Source organism: Danio rerio, chromosome 2, assembly GCF_049306965.1.
Source record: "Danio rerio strain Tuebingen ecotype United States chromosome 2, GRCz12tu, whole genome shotgun sequence".
Lineage (NCBI taxonomy): Eukaryota > Metazoa > Chordata > Actinopteri > Cypriniformes > Danionidae > Danio > Danio rerio.
The window spans coordinates 39,995,867-40,010,551 of NC_133177.1; the positions used below are offsets into that span (position 1 = coordinate 39,995,867).

The following is a 14,685-nucleotide window of genomic DNA, read 5'->3' on the forward strand; positions in this document are numbered from 1 at the left end:
CAAAACTCGACATTTATAATGCCTCATAGTGAGTGACATTATTTTCAGCAGGTACGGTGCAAAAACTCCAAAGGTGGATGGCTGCTCCTCACTCAGGGCTGTCTATAGCTACATTTCCATCCACCTATTTTTATGCGCATTTTAGAATATAGCGCAAAAAAAAAACCTAGATGGAAACATCAAGATGTGGATACATTTTGATAATGACCATAAATAAATTATGATAAATTATCCCACTACAATGGAAATGCATTAACCTAATAAATTACAGCATCCACATCAAAAAAGTCATGTGATTTGGCTTCAACAGAGCATGTGATAACAAAAATGGGGGAAAGTGACAGGTATATCTTTGCTCTATTGTTGTTATCAATACTCATCATACGTTAAAAATATTTTCAGTATTGCAGATGTAAACTGCAAAACATGCTTTTAATGCTTTGATTTGTTTTATCTTGATTCTTGTCCAAATACCAACATTTTCCAAAATCAATAAGCATTTTCCAGACAGGACAAAATATAGTATATATAATATAGAAATATAAAGTCAAAATTAAGTAAGATTAAGTGCAACACTTTACCAGGTGAGTTAGCAAGTAAGTTTACAATGCTAAAAAAGCAATACAATATATAGAGATATATATGTAAAAAAGACAAACGTAGAAATATACTTATTTACAATTATTCACCATGGTAAAGGTGTTTTGAGTTTTAACAGTGTTGTTTAAGGAACCACTTCCTTACTGTTTTACTGCCATTCTTGTTTTGTTTGTTTTTTTTCAGCTGAAAACTGCAGCAAAAATATTTATCTTACAAGTTTTGTTTACCACAGTAACAGGAAACAAGAAATGTTTACATGTAAAGAACTGGAAGGAACGCTGCTGGGATGAACCAATTAGATGTTATCAGGGCAGGTGAATAGGTACAAAGTAGTTTTGTGTTGATGTTGAAGCACACAAATAAATTTAATCCAGAAAAAAAATGACCTGAAGTAATTCCTTGACCTGAAATAATTAAACAAATGAGAATCTTTGAGCCTCTTCCTTCACATGTAAAATCCTGGTCAAGTGCCAAGAATGCTATTGTTGTTGTTGTTGTTTTTATCACAACTATTATTATAATAATAATTATTATTTTAAATGCATAATGCCGACCTGTCCTTTTTCTCACATGACTACTTTTTGCACTGATCAAATTAAGAGGGTACAAATAATGCTGCAAATATTTTTTTGATGTGCAGAGTATTTAAAAGTATTCTAAAAGTATTATTATTATAATATATATTTTTTTAATTTTAAGAATTATTTTAAAATGTTATTTTACTGTATTGTATAGCCATAATAAAGAAGTGCAATATTCTAATTTGTATTAAGAAAATAATAATAAAATGTTTTTAAAAATGAACTAATAAATGATTCCATTTATTATTTTAAAATTTAGCATTTAAATAATGCATTAATAACATTTTAAAATCAGGGTTTCTGCAGGTTTCATTAGGTTCAATTTAAGACATTTTAAGACCATTAAGAATGAAATTGTAGACTCATACAGGGTTAAGTGCTGAAGAATTTTTCAAATGGCCCAGATATCAACAAACATATATATAAATATATATACATATACATTTAATAATACAACAACAAATTAATAATGAAATATTTATTATATATATATTTATATATATATTTATTATATATATATATTTATAATATTTATTATATATATATATATATACACACACATATACATGTATGTATATTTTAGATATTTCTTAGCAATATATTTTAAATATGGTGTAAAACCAATCCATCTTTACTTGCATCTATACACTTTTTTCCATCATAAATTTTATTTAAAATTAAAAAAAGTTTTTTTTTTTTTTTTTTTCAAAGTTTTAAAAACTATAATAAACTTAATCTATGTACAACAATCTGTCCAGGTTGGTGTCCTCGGCAGTAAATACAGAGCACTTTTAAACAAATATTATTGTAAGGATAATAATTAAACCATTATGATAGGGTTAAAATCATTAATATTAAGTTTTATTGAGCCTAATTGTTGTTGCTTGTATGGGTTTTGGCCAGATTGGGCAGCTATGCATAAACAAAGGAAAATTAAGACCTGTTTAGAAAAGACCTAAAACACAATATTTCAGTGAATTTTAGATTTTTAGATTTAATACATTTTAAGACTTTTTAAGACACATCAGCCAGACACCCTGTAAAATGCAAATTAGTTACATTGCAAATCCTATTCATTTCAAAAGAACAAGAACACAACATCAAAGGGAAAAAATGCTGTATCATCTGTGCTGGCCCAGAAACTGGTTTCACCTGAGCCTTTATGTATGAGTGCTGAACCTTTGGCCCTAGTTTGCAGGACAGGTCTTGGTTTTGGGAAGCCACACCTCTTTCCTCAAACTTTCCCCATGGTGAGGATGTTTATAGAGCGTGGAAAGGCCCTAAAATTAGGTCAGCACTCTAGGAGCTTAACCTACTTGCTTAAGTACGAGAGGGAAAACTATTTATCACCAACAACGGCAGACGGTCAAGTCCACGCCAAGGCAATATTACCTAAATATCTGCCAAGCCTGGAAAAATGCAACAACATGATTCACTTCATATAATAAAGCCAGGCGGGGACAGTTTGTTGTTTCAAGTGTTGAGGTTGCAGGACTAAAAAGCGTTTTGTTGCGCTGGTGGAAAAACAGCCAGGTGTCAGCTGCAGCACCCCAATCCCGAGACTGTGGCCTGGACACACTGCCCCCCACCCACCCCAATTCCTGGGAAGGGTCAACTTGTGCTAGACTCAGGTCAAAGTTGAGTCTCGGGTGCCAATAGTCCCTAGTTAGCAAACACAATATCTGACTGCTTGATTACTCTCTGGAATTTTCAATATCATTTTTTGAATGCTTCATATTTGCACTTGTTTTTTGCACTGATTAGCAAGCATAATTAAAATTAAATTACAGGGTAAATTAGTTAAGCTATGGTGTGCTAGACAATAAAACAGAATAATAGAAACTAAATATATGTAATTGTTTTCTTTTTTTTTTTTTTCAAATGCATGCACAGCATTTTAGTTTTACCCTCATTACAAAATGTAATATTTGTTTAGCATCTGTGCTTTTTCTTTATTTGTAAATGTTTACGAGTAACAAAGATATTTTGCACTTATTTGTTGCACTTTGTCTTCAGTAAATTGTTGATGTTCAGTGTTACAGATAAAATAAAACAAAAAAACTATTAAAAGAACATGTGTGAGCTGCAAGCGCATTGTATGCTTGCATATGCATAAAAAGTGCATACTCTACACTAGGGCTGCACAAGATATCGTTTTAGCATTGATGTGGCAATGTATGCATCTGCAATAGTCACATTGTATAGATATGCAATGTTGGGGATTATATTTGAGCAAAAGTCACAGTTCAGAACATAAGATTTGTGGAGTCACTGCAGAGTTTAACCACAGCAGAGTGAAATTCTATAGTTTGCATGTCTTTAAAGCCTGAGAGAGATTCAAATAATCAGCAACAAGACCATTTGCCAATTGGAAGTTTAATAAAGTTAATAAAGTTTCCACCAAAATATGGAAGCTGTTTCTGGGTTTTTTAGGTAAGCAATTATTTTACAGTACTTTAGAAATACTCAAAAATGCATCTGTCAGTGTTTTCAAACAATTCTATTTGATTTACCAAAGTCACACAAGTAGCAATTTCACATCTGTCACATCCATAACGGAGAGGCATCAATGTGTAAATATAAAATAAAACCAATAATTTTTGTTTTATAGAGCATGTTTCTTTTGGGTTGTGCAGTTAAATTCACAGAATTTCTACAAAGTATTTTGTATACTGTTAACTATACTGCACTTTTTTTGTCACATCCATAACACATGCTCATTTTCCTCATTTAAAGTACAAAACATGTTAAAAGATTGATATTTTCTGCTCCCATAACCCTATGGTCAGTTCTGGAAAATATAAACAAGTTTCAATATAATGTTATACTTTCTATGTGAATATATGTTTTGAGTTTTTACTGCAAATGTCACATCCATGACGCTGGAATTGCTCACACACACGCAAGCACGCACGCATGCACGCACACACACACACAGGATTAACTGCCTCTTTCACTTTCATCTTTGCCTTATTGTATTTATCTCTGCTTGTAATTTGTTAATTACATTTTATGCATCATTAACTTCTCCACAAAATCATCCCAATATATCTAAATTAATACATTTAATAACACTTTAGGGACCAATGCTTACTGGTAAATAAATGCTTATTAGTACTTGTAAACTAAATATTCTGCAGGGTAATATTCTACATTTCTAACCCAATACCTAAACTTCCTTAATATCTAGTAATATGGAGCAGATTAGGATTAGTTTATCGAAGCAAAAGTTATAGTTAATGGTTTGCTAATAGCGAGAAGTGAATGTTAAAACAAAGTGTGACTATAAATAATTTCCAAGTAGTGCTATTCAATCATTTGGTAAAACTTAAGATACAGTATATTGCAATATATATGTCAAATTTTTCCAATATCGTGCAGCCCTACTCTAATCATTGATATAGATTTTCCAATTATTGTAATGATACCATGAATAACTTTGCACCAAAGCACAGAAATGAGATTGAAAACTATTCACAAACCTTTCATGCATAAAATTGTCAGGTTTTATTTTAAATAAAGCACCCTAATTTTATGCTTTCATCTTAAATTATTCTATATACTGTATATTAATATATTATTAATAAAAATATATATTATTAAGAACCATATATAGCAACTTAATTGACTTGGTTTAAAATATAATTGTTTCAATGATAAAAGTTCACCCAGTAACACTTTTACAATGAGTATTTCAATTTGCAATAAGTGCCCTATAAAGGGTTATTATTAAAACTGAAACCCAAGTGATCTTTTGTTCTGAAGGACAGACTAAAACAATAACAAACAGCTATATTTGGAAAAATCTGACTTACTGTATGCAATCTACAGCTGCTTTCTGGGAAAGATAAAAGATAACAACATGAGTACTCTGAACTTTGACTTCGTTTGTGGTTTACAAACATACAGGTTCAGACAGATGGACAAACAGTTGCTTACGGCCAGTTCTTCAACACAAGACACTCAGAATGCTGATTCTGCTGCTATCAGATCAGCCAGAACATGCAGAGAACGGAAGGATGAACACAGTTTGTTATGTCCCTGATGTAATCAAAACTTTGAACAGGGAGGAAAAAGCACTTCCTGAACAAATCATATCATATATGTGTGCAAATTTTGACTGAAAAAAAAAAATTGGCTGAGCTTTAATTTTCCCAAGAAGAATCATTCAAATTCCAGTAAGAGCAACAGCATTCCTGCCGTGCTTCAGTTGTTCATTGGAACTTACAGCCATTCAAAACATGTGTAACTATCAGTGCTGTTCAGACCTGGAAGAAAACCTCCATGCAAATGAGTTAAGCAATGCAAACAGAGCTGAAGCATGCAATGAGTATGTTTGAAAAAATACTTGCTTTAATGCTTCATCAGAATACTATAACACACCGCTTTCAGTGAAACATAACAGAAATAAATGACTAGTAAATTTCAGTAAAGTGTGTCGCGGTTGTGCAGTGAGTAGCATGATTGCTTCACAGAAAGAATTTCAATCAAGTAGTAAAGTAAGTGCACATAACAGTGTACTCTAATAATCTAAAATAACTCTAGGGGCTTTGTTATTATTTATATATATATATATATATATATATATATATATATATATATATATATATATATATATATATATATATATATATATTGAAAGATATAATATGTAGCATATAATAATAATGATATCAGACAATGTGCAATAATATTATAAATTACAAATGTTTAAAACTAAATATTGTTGGTCCTTTTACAAATGTTATAGATAACTACAACATTATTTTTACACATAAAAATCCAGCTATGGGATCTGTGCAAATGTGAAAAAAGCATTTGGTAGCATGGAGGCATTCAATTATTACACATTCAATTATTAAGTAGAACGATTAAAATGGGACTTTCTCATGTTTAATGTTAATCGAATAATGTTAATTTAATGGTTAAATGTCTATTAATAATATGTATTATTATTATTATTATTATTATTATTATTATTATTATTATTATTATTATTATTATTACTATTATTATTATCACTCACAACAATATTTTCATAAAATGATTAATAATATAAAAATTAAACAGAATTAATTAATAATAAAAAGTAATATAAATAGCATATGGTAATACCCACTGTATGGGGAGGCATGGTGGCTCAGTGGTTAGCACTGACACCTCACAGCAAGACTGTCGCTGGTTTGGGCGACCCAAAGACATGCGCTTAGGCATGGGGCGATAACAATTTTCAAGTTATACCGTGGTTTGGAAAAGTCAAGGTTTTAAAACCGTCAAAATTTTCCGTTATACCATTCCTAAAATGTGTAAGATTTTTTATTTACTTTTTTTGTTGTTGTTTTTTAGGACAACAGTATCTCCAGAAAAAAAGATCCAAAAAGATGTTTTAAATTGTAAACAAATTTGTGTTTTTGAAACTAATGAAGACAACAGAAGTCAATCATTTATTTAAATTATTTATTTCAATTATTTACGCAGGGGATGCCCTTTCAAAACACCCATACACACTTGCATTCGCACATACACACTACGGCCAATTCAGCTTATCCAATTCACCTACAGCGCATGTCTTTGGACTGTGGGGGAAACCGGAGCACCCGGAGAAAACCCACATAACCACAGGGAGAACATGCAAACTCCACACAGAAATGCCAACTGACTCAGCCGACCAGCGACCTTTTTGTTGTGAGGTGACTTCGCTACCCACTGCATCACCATGCCACTATTATAGCACACTATATTATATTCATTCATTCATTTTCCTTTTCGGCTTACAGTTCCTTTATTAACTAGGGGTCGCCACCAAATAAGCACAAAATAAGTCCTGTTAAAAAAGTTTTTTTTGATGAATTGTTGATTCACTGTAATATTATAGGATTATTATTATTATTATTATTATTATTATTATTATTATTATTATTTTGGCTGATGATGATTACATATTTAGTTTTTTTATAAAATGCACTAAATGCATCAATGTTTGTTGGTATTTCAATGCCTTGGCATTTCTATGGTGGAAACATGTCAAAACAAAAGATCCTCATCTGTATTTGCAAAGAGTCATCTTCCTAAAAAAATTTGAACAACCATCACAATTGCAAAAAAAAAAAAAAGATAAAAGACCCTGAATGGCTTGCAGAACACAGTGATGGATCAAATGCTCCTTAAAGCAAAGACATACTAGAACATAGAATTATATTACTGTTAATAGAGTAACGCAAGAGTTCAGAGTTCTGCAAACGTGCACTAAAATATACATAACCTACGACTACGGCATTAAATAAAACATACAGGAGGAGGAGGCAGAGGAGGAATGGAGGCTTTCGTGTGCAAGAATCCTATGCGCAATGCACTAAGCCCCCAGCTGCGATGCATGCGCTAGAGTGGGCCACACACACACATACACACGCACACACACCCTCCGCACATGTAGGTGAGAGTGGGAGCTGATCTATATGCTGGGGAGTGTGTGAGCGCAGGAGGAGGAGGCTGCGCATCAGCAACCGTTACTCACATTCTCTCACGTGACATTCCTCTCTCTCACCAAAAAAAAAAAAAAAACGAAAGCCAGTAAAGAGCGGCAGGAATGTGGCCAACAGTCCAACTGAATAGGGATTTTTGAACACCGAGGAGATGGTGAAAATAACCACACGCTCTCAAATCACACTATTAGGCCTTGTTTTAGGTGCTTGAATCTCTAGCACTCTTTTATACAAGTAATAATATTCAGATCATGGGTTGCGCATCTGGTTTAAGAAACATCATTTAAAAGAAATGCAGCAAATCACTTTCAATAATAAGGCTGTGCTATAAATAGTCTACAGTGAAAAACTGAGTGGTAAAGTGCGGTTGGCATCAATCAGAAAACTAATGTTATGCTCTGTATTTTAATGTGAATCTGTATCTCAAGTGCATCTGTGGCTAAAGTGTATTAGACAGGCTGTTTTCAGATTATGGTATTCTCTACAGTGCATTAATATTCAACATATCCACAATATTGCTTCAGAAAAGACTGGGGGTTATTATGCCATTTGCTAATTCTATTAAAGGGCTAGTTCACACAAAAATTTGGATTTACTTACTATTCACTCACTCTTGTTGTTCCAAACCTCTATGCACTGTTAGACATTTTATTGTGTTTTTGCAGTAACTTACTGGCAGCACTGTTACCTGTAAATGTGTTTTACAGTAGCACAGCCCTATACCACAATTTCATTTTACAGTAAAATAGCCTAACTGCAACTATATATATATAAATAAATTAAATTACATTTTACAGCATGACGAGTACTTTTATTGTAATTTTTTACATTTTACACTAGCAGTAGAAAAACCTAACTTTTTAGTATTTACTATTGAATTTAACAGATTCCAAACTTTTTTTTTAAATAAAGGTGCTGTATGTACATTTTTGACTCTTCTAAACCATAAAAATGCCATAATATGTTTGCAGATATTTAAGAAACATGGTAAGTAAACATATTTGTTTATCTGAAAAACAACGCTAAAGTCAGTTACTCTGCTTTGAAAATGTGCATTATTCCACATGAAGTAGTTATTAATTAACAAATAAAATAAATATTATGAATGCAAACATTAGGTGAGCAGGTTACATTGTAACTCTATGTCCTAACAACATGCTATGCGATGAGATTTGCAGTGATAAGCAATTTTAGACCAGACAAAACATGACCATTCAGAGAATAGTGGACTTACTGCACTCCAACAAAATGGTAAGATTTACAATCCAGTTAATACATATTAAACCTCTTTAACATTATTAAATGTACATGCTGAATCACTGATATGTGTTGGCTTGCACCGAGTCACAGTTCTAAAGTTTAATTTCAAACGGTTTATTTTATTTTCAAGCTCAGAGGTCTGCTGCTGCTTTCAGTATGGCAACGTCACGTCATGTTAAATGGTATTCAAACTCACATTATTAGCATATAACACTGATTAATGCACATGAGGTGTACTTGAGGTGAGCATTGTCAGTTTATCCAGTAGTCCAGCTCCAAGAAATAGAAGTTGTTTTTAAAATATAATTTTCAGGTGTTGGTTAGTACAAAAACTAAGGAAAATACTCCTTCTAGCAGGTGCCATTGCTCTTATTTAGAACACGGTTTAAATCAGCCTTTAGGCTGGATACTCAGGCACACTCCTGTTGGTGTTGTCAATCTAGCAACCTGCACTTGCGTCTGTTTTGAACCATGCGTTCAATACCTAGTTCAACCACTGGGTGTCAAACTTATATACTGCACCTTTAATGCTGTGTTCACACCAGACGCGGAAAAAGCGTCAAGTGAGAGTAATTTACATGTTAAATCAATGCAAATGTGCGAATAGACACCCTGGGGCGCGACGCGAATGGCACCACGCGAATGACGCGATATACGCGAATGGCGCACCGCACATCACGAATCGACCGTTTTGTGCATTTGACTGGGCTCAGCTCAGTCAGAAGCACCGCTGAATGGCTCTATTATTCAGGTTAAGTTTCTGGAGGAGTTTATGAGCTCACAGAGCTGGATGCACCTCTAAAAAGATCTAGTGGACTCAGACACGGCCTTACACGAATCAACGCTGTTTTTCAGCCTTAAGCACTTAAACACAGTTATTTTCTTAACAAAATCCATGTTAGCCATTTAGCAATGCAGCTAGAGTCACCAGGCAGACAGAAGCCCTGCCCATCACGCGAATCCGAATCTGTTCTGAAGTCTGTTCTTTAACGCGCGAATGAAGCGGATTTGACACGCGAAGGAAGCGGGGTTTGATGCGCGAATGAAGCGAGCAAACTCAAATGTTCACGCAGCTATTTAAGTATGAATAGCGAAATTTATCAGTGCGTTCCACGTCTGGTGTGAACACAGCATAACGATCTGAGTTTTGTCTTCAACTACAGTCCTAGTTCTTGACTTCTTTGATTACAGTAGAATACCACTAATATGCAGTAAGTTACTTTTAAAACTGTTTATATGACCCACAATGCAATGCATATTACTATAGAAAACTGTACAAATTGTATGTGGAATTTTACAGGGCCTTTTTGCAATAAATAATTATACAATTGCAGCAAAGTCTATAAATGATGACAAAATTTCAATTCTGTGTGAAAATCTTTTTAAGTTATTCCTAATGTAGGATGTATTGACTGTGAGGATAAAAATGCCACTTCATTGCTCCCAGTGATTTAATATACTTCACTGATTGCTTGCAGTTGAACCGAAGTTACTCTCATAATTCAAGCAGAGCATCATGTGGTGTTGGAAAAAAGGTGAATAGCACACCATAAAAGCTGCTACATAATCCCTGCCATGTGGAGCTTCAGGGAAGTGATATAAGCTGTTACAAAAGGAGTGCAATCCCAAGAGATCTGCCATCTCTGCTAGGAAGGACACATTGTTTATGCAACAACTACCGGCACCTGTCATGTACCTGAGGAATATGAAAAGGATGTGTATTGTCGGTTAGTTGAAAAATTTCATCCGCTCTGCTGCGAAGTAACAGCGGGGAAAAAAAAGAAAAAGAGCTGAGCTGCTGACTCATATTTTGAAAGCCCGCTCACGCGAATTTGCACAGTCATCATGACCCGGCAATTTTTTAGAAGAGTCTCTCTCTCCAGAAGCCTTTCATAACATGTTCATCTCTTTCACAACACAGACAGAGCAAAGAACTTAAGTGTGGGTTATTGACCACACATGCATCTGTTGAATAACAACCTTCTTCAGCCTGCCAAAAAACAAACATAAAAAAAATTATAATATCACATGTTCTGGTGCTATTTTCAGCACTGCTTCTTCTTATTATCTGCATTCAAGACACTGCTGATAAATAGAATTAAAAAAATAGCCAGACACTACTTTTCCTGGTGCTTGACTACATTGACAATTGCAAACATTTTCTTTTAGTATTAAAACGGTATTAAAATGTGGTTTGAATGTGCAAATGAGCTATTTGATTAAATTTGCATAAACGTCTAGCACAAAAATCTGTATATATATTTAAAAAAATTTGAGAAAACCACCTTTAAATATATGCATTTTAATTTAAATGTGTAAAGACAATTTAATATGCAATAAAAGGTGCATGTTAGATGTTTCTTCCCATGAGAATAAAAATAACTCTTTGTGAAAACCCCAAAAGACCCACATTTTACATAAGCAGATGCTTTTGTTCAAAATGACTTAAACAAAATCACCAGAAAGATATATATATATATATATATATATATATATATATATATATATATATATATATATATATATATATATATATACGCTCGCCGGCCACTTTATTAGGCACACCTGTCTAACTGCTCATTAACCTAAATTTCTTATCAGCCAATCACATGGCACCAACTAAATGCATTTAGACATGTAGACATTGGCCAAGACGATCTACTGCAGTTCAAACTGAGCATCAAAACAGGTAAGAAAGATGATTTAAGTGACTTTGAACGTGGCATGGTTGTTGGTGCCAGACGGGCTAGTCTGCGAATTTCAAAAACTGCTGAACTACTGGGTTTTCACGCACAACCACTTCTAGGGTTTACAGAGAATGGTCTGAAAAAAAGAGTAAATATCCAGTGAGCGGCAGTTCTGTGGGAGCAAATGCTTTGTTGATTTCAGAGGAAAATGGCCAGATTAGTTAAAGCTGATAAAAAGGCAATAGTAACTCCTGTCATCTAACAACAGGAAACTGAGGCCAAAATTTACACATCCTCACTAAAATTGGACAATTGAATATTGGAAAAACGTTGCCTGGTATGATGAATCTCAATTTCTGCTGCAACATTTGGATGATGGGGTCAGAATTTGGCATCAATAACATGAAAGCATGGAATGCATCCATCCTGCCTTCTATCAACGATTCAGGCTGGTGATGGAGGTGTAATGGTGTGGGGGATATTTTCTTTGCACATTTTGGGCCCATTAGTACCAAAAAAGTATTGTGTCAACGCCACAGCCTATAGTTGCTGACAATGTTCATCCCTTTATGACCAAAAAGTGCCCATCTTCTGATGGCTACTTCCAGCAGGATAACATGCCATGTCATAAACCGTGAATTTATGAAATCATCTCAGACTGGTTTTTCATAAATGACCTCCACAGTCACCAGAGCACCTTTGGGAAGTGGTGGAACAGGAGATTCACATCATCATGTGCAGCCAACAAATCTGCAGCAACTGTGTGATGCTATCATGTTAATATGGTCCAAATCTCTGAGGAATATTTCCAGTACCTTGTTGAATCTATGCCACAAAGGATTAAGGCAGTTTTGAAGGCAAAAGGGGTCCAACCCGGTACTAGTAAGTCATACCTAATAAAGTGGCCGGTGAGTGTAGATGCCATACCATGTCCAAGTCAGCTTAGCATGTTTTAATTTCTGTTTGCTTTGTTTTCCCAGAATCATGGAGTATTTATAAGAAAGTGTCTGGTGCATGGAGAGGAACATGTGAGTGCCTTACAGGTGCTTTGAAAAGCCCAGTCACCTGATAATGCACATATCAATGAGAAAAATGTAAATATTAAGCATCTTGCCCTAAAATTGATATGTGCTGCATGTTTTAATGGACCAAATGATGTCACATGCTAGCTGTTATGTTGCAATGTAATCTGTTATTACAGTCATGGTGAAATTTGCCAACGGTTTATTGTTTAGTCTGAGAATAGTGCATGTCCTCGGTCACTGACAGGGAAATGGCAAAAACAGAAATCACCACAGCCACTACAGTATATTTCCTGTCTGTCTCCAAAAGTCATCTGTTGATAAAACCAGACGGAGTGTTTGTGTCAGATTCAGACTGCAGTCTCAGAAGGTGTTTTCCCTAAAGCATGTTTTTTTCCAAACGAGACCCCGATACGTTCCCCCCACAGTCTGAGTCAGTTGGTTGATGCAAGGCAGGAGGAATCTGGTCGGGGGTTTCGTCCCGTCTAGACTGAGCAGAATGAAACTGGAGATGGAAACAGTGGAAAACAAAAAGCAGAGTGTCTGCAGAGAAGTCCTGTACTGACACCCTGTGGTTAACTAAATGTATGGCACTACTGTAAAAAAGACTGCTGCACTGTGTAGATGCATTTATGCATTATATCACTATATCAATGTACTTCAAAGAAATTAGTTTTACAAACTCAAATTGGCTGTAAAGGCTTTAGAGCAGGGGTGGTCAAACTTTTTCTTATGAAGGATCTCAAACTAGATTAAGGTTAGTGGGCCACAGGTAAATATAGGCTGGTTGGGTAACTTCCTAGTTTATTTAATAATGTTAAAAACGACTAGAAAGCACTGCTTTATATTAACTAATAAAGCTTTTTTTTACATTAAATAATGAACATCTTAGGGAAAAAAGACATTTATAACAGAAATACACTTGTTTTTGCCTTGATTTACTTGCCGATGTTCTCTTTATAGTCCTCTATTGGTCGAGTGACATATTTACTGTACATTTTAAGATTCATTGACAACATTCAATTGAAACATTTAATTTCAGTTTGCTTTTTTGCCGCTCAGCAATAAAAACAAACAAGGTTACGTCAAATTAGAAATTACGATCTCTGTGTTAAAGGCGTTCGTACCAACCCTCTCCATCCAACTCACTTCTCCTCTCAAATGGGATGGTGGGCCAAATCAAGGGTTACAGTGGTCCAACTCTAGCCTCCAGGGCCCTACTTTGGGCATCTCTGCTTTAGAGATAGTAGTTCCAATTTGTCATGTGTCACAGACTAAAAGTGTTTTTCTAGAATCTACAAAGCAATGGAAATATAATGCATCTTAATTTTTTTCCTTGTACATTTGTAAGTCCTCAAAGACATTCTGAGCAAAAAAAAAAAAAAAACTGATTAAAATGCATTTTACCTTTATAGATAAAGAAAAAGAATTTTAGAAAAATCATTTGATTACATTTTAAAAGACTATTTAAAGATCACAGTTAGAGTTCAAGATACTAATTAACTGCCTTTTCAAATCGTTATTATTGCTATTCAGATTAAACTTGGCTTCACAATTAAAATTTTCTATGTCCTATTTCTTTATAGTTAAACAAAATACAGGCTAGAACAAGTATGTTATTTAATTTTTTCATGAATTTATGTTATGACAAATGGCATCGGACCGTTATTTATACCTATACCAATGCCTATATTTTTATATTTAGTTATTTCAAACAATAAAGTAAAATGTCAAACTACATGTGATTTTTATTTTAAAACTTAATGTGACACAGACCACTAAAATGCATAGCCTATGCACACAAATGAAAAATTATGCTAATAAAGTGTTTAAAAATAAAAATAAAACTGCTTATTTTACATATTTTCAGATTTCGATTGCTAGATTTTAATCAGTCCTTCACTATATGCAAATAAAAACCTCTTTATTTTAGATATCTCCATTTTCAAGCTTTTAAACTTTACATTTATAATTGTCCAAACTAAAATGACAGCCACCAATTGAAATACATTTATTATTTATTATACAGCATTAAATTCCCCAAAAATGTTAG

The 14,685-nt window shown here is 33.9% G+C and overlaps 1 protein-coding gene across 1 annotated transcript in view; it reads right to left on the minus strand.

The window, feature by feature from the left end:
• Positions 1-14,685, minus strand: part of gng7 (guanine nucleotide binding protein (G protein), gamma 7) — a 53,248-nt gene that overhangs the window by 26,089 nt on the left and 12,474 nt on the right.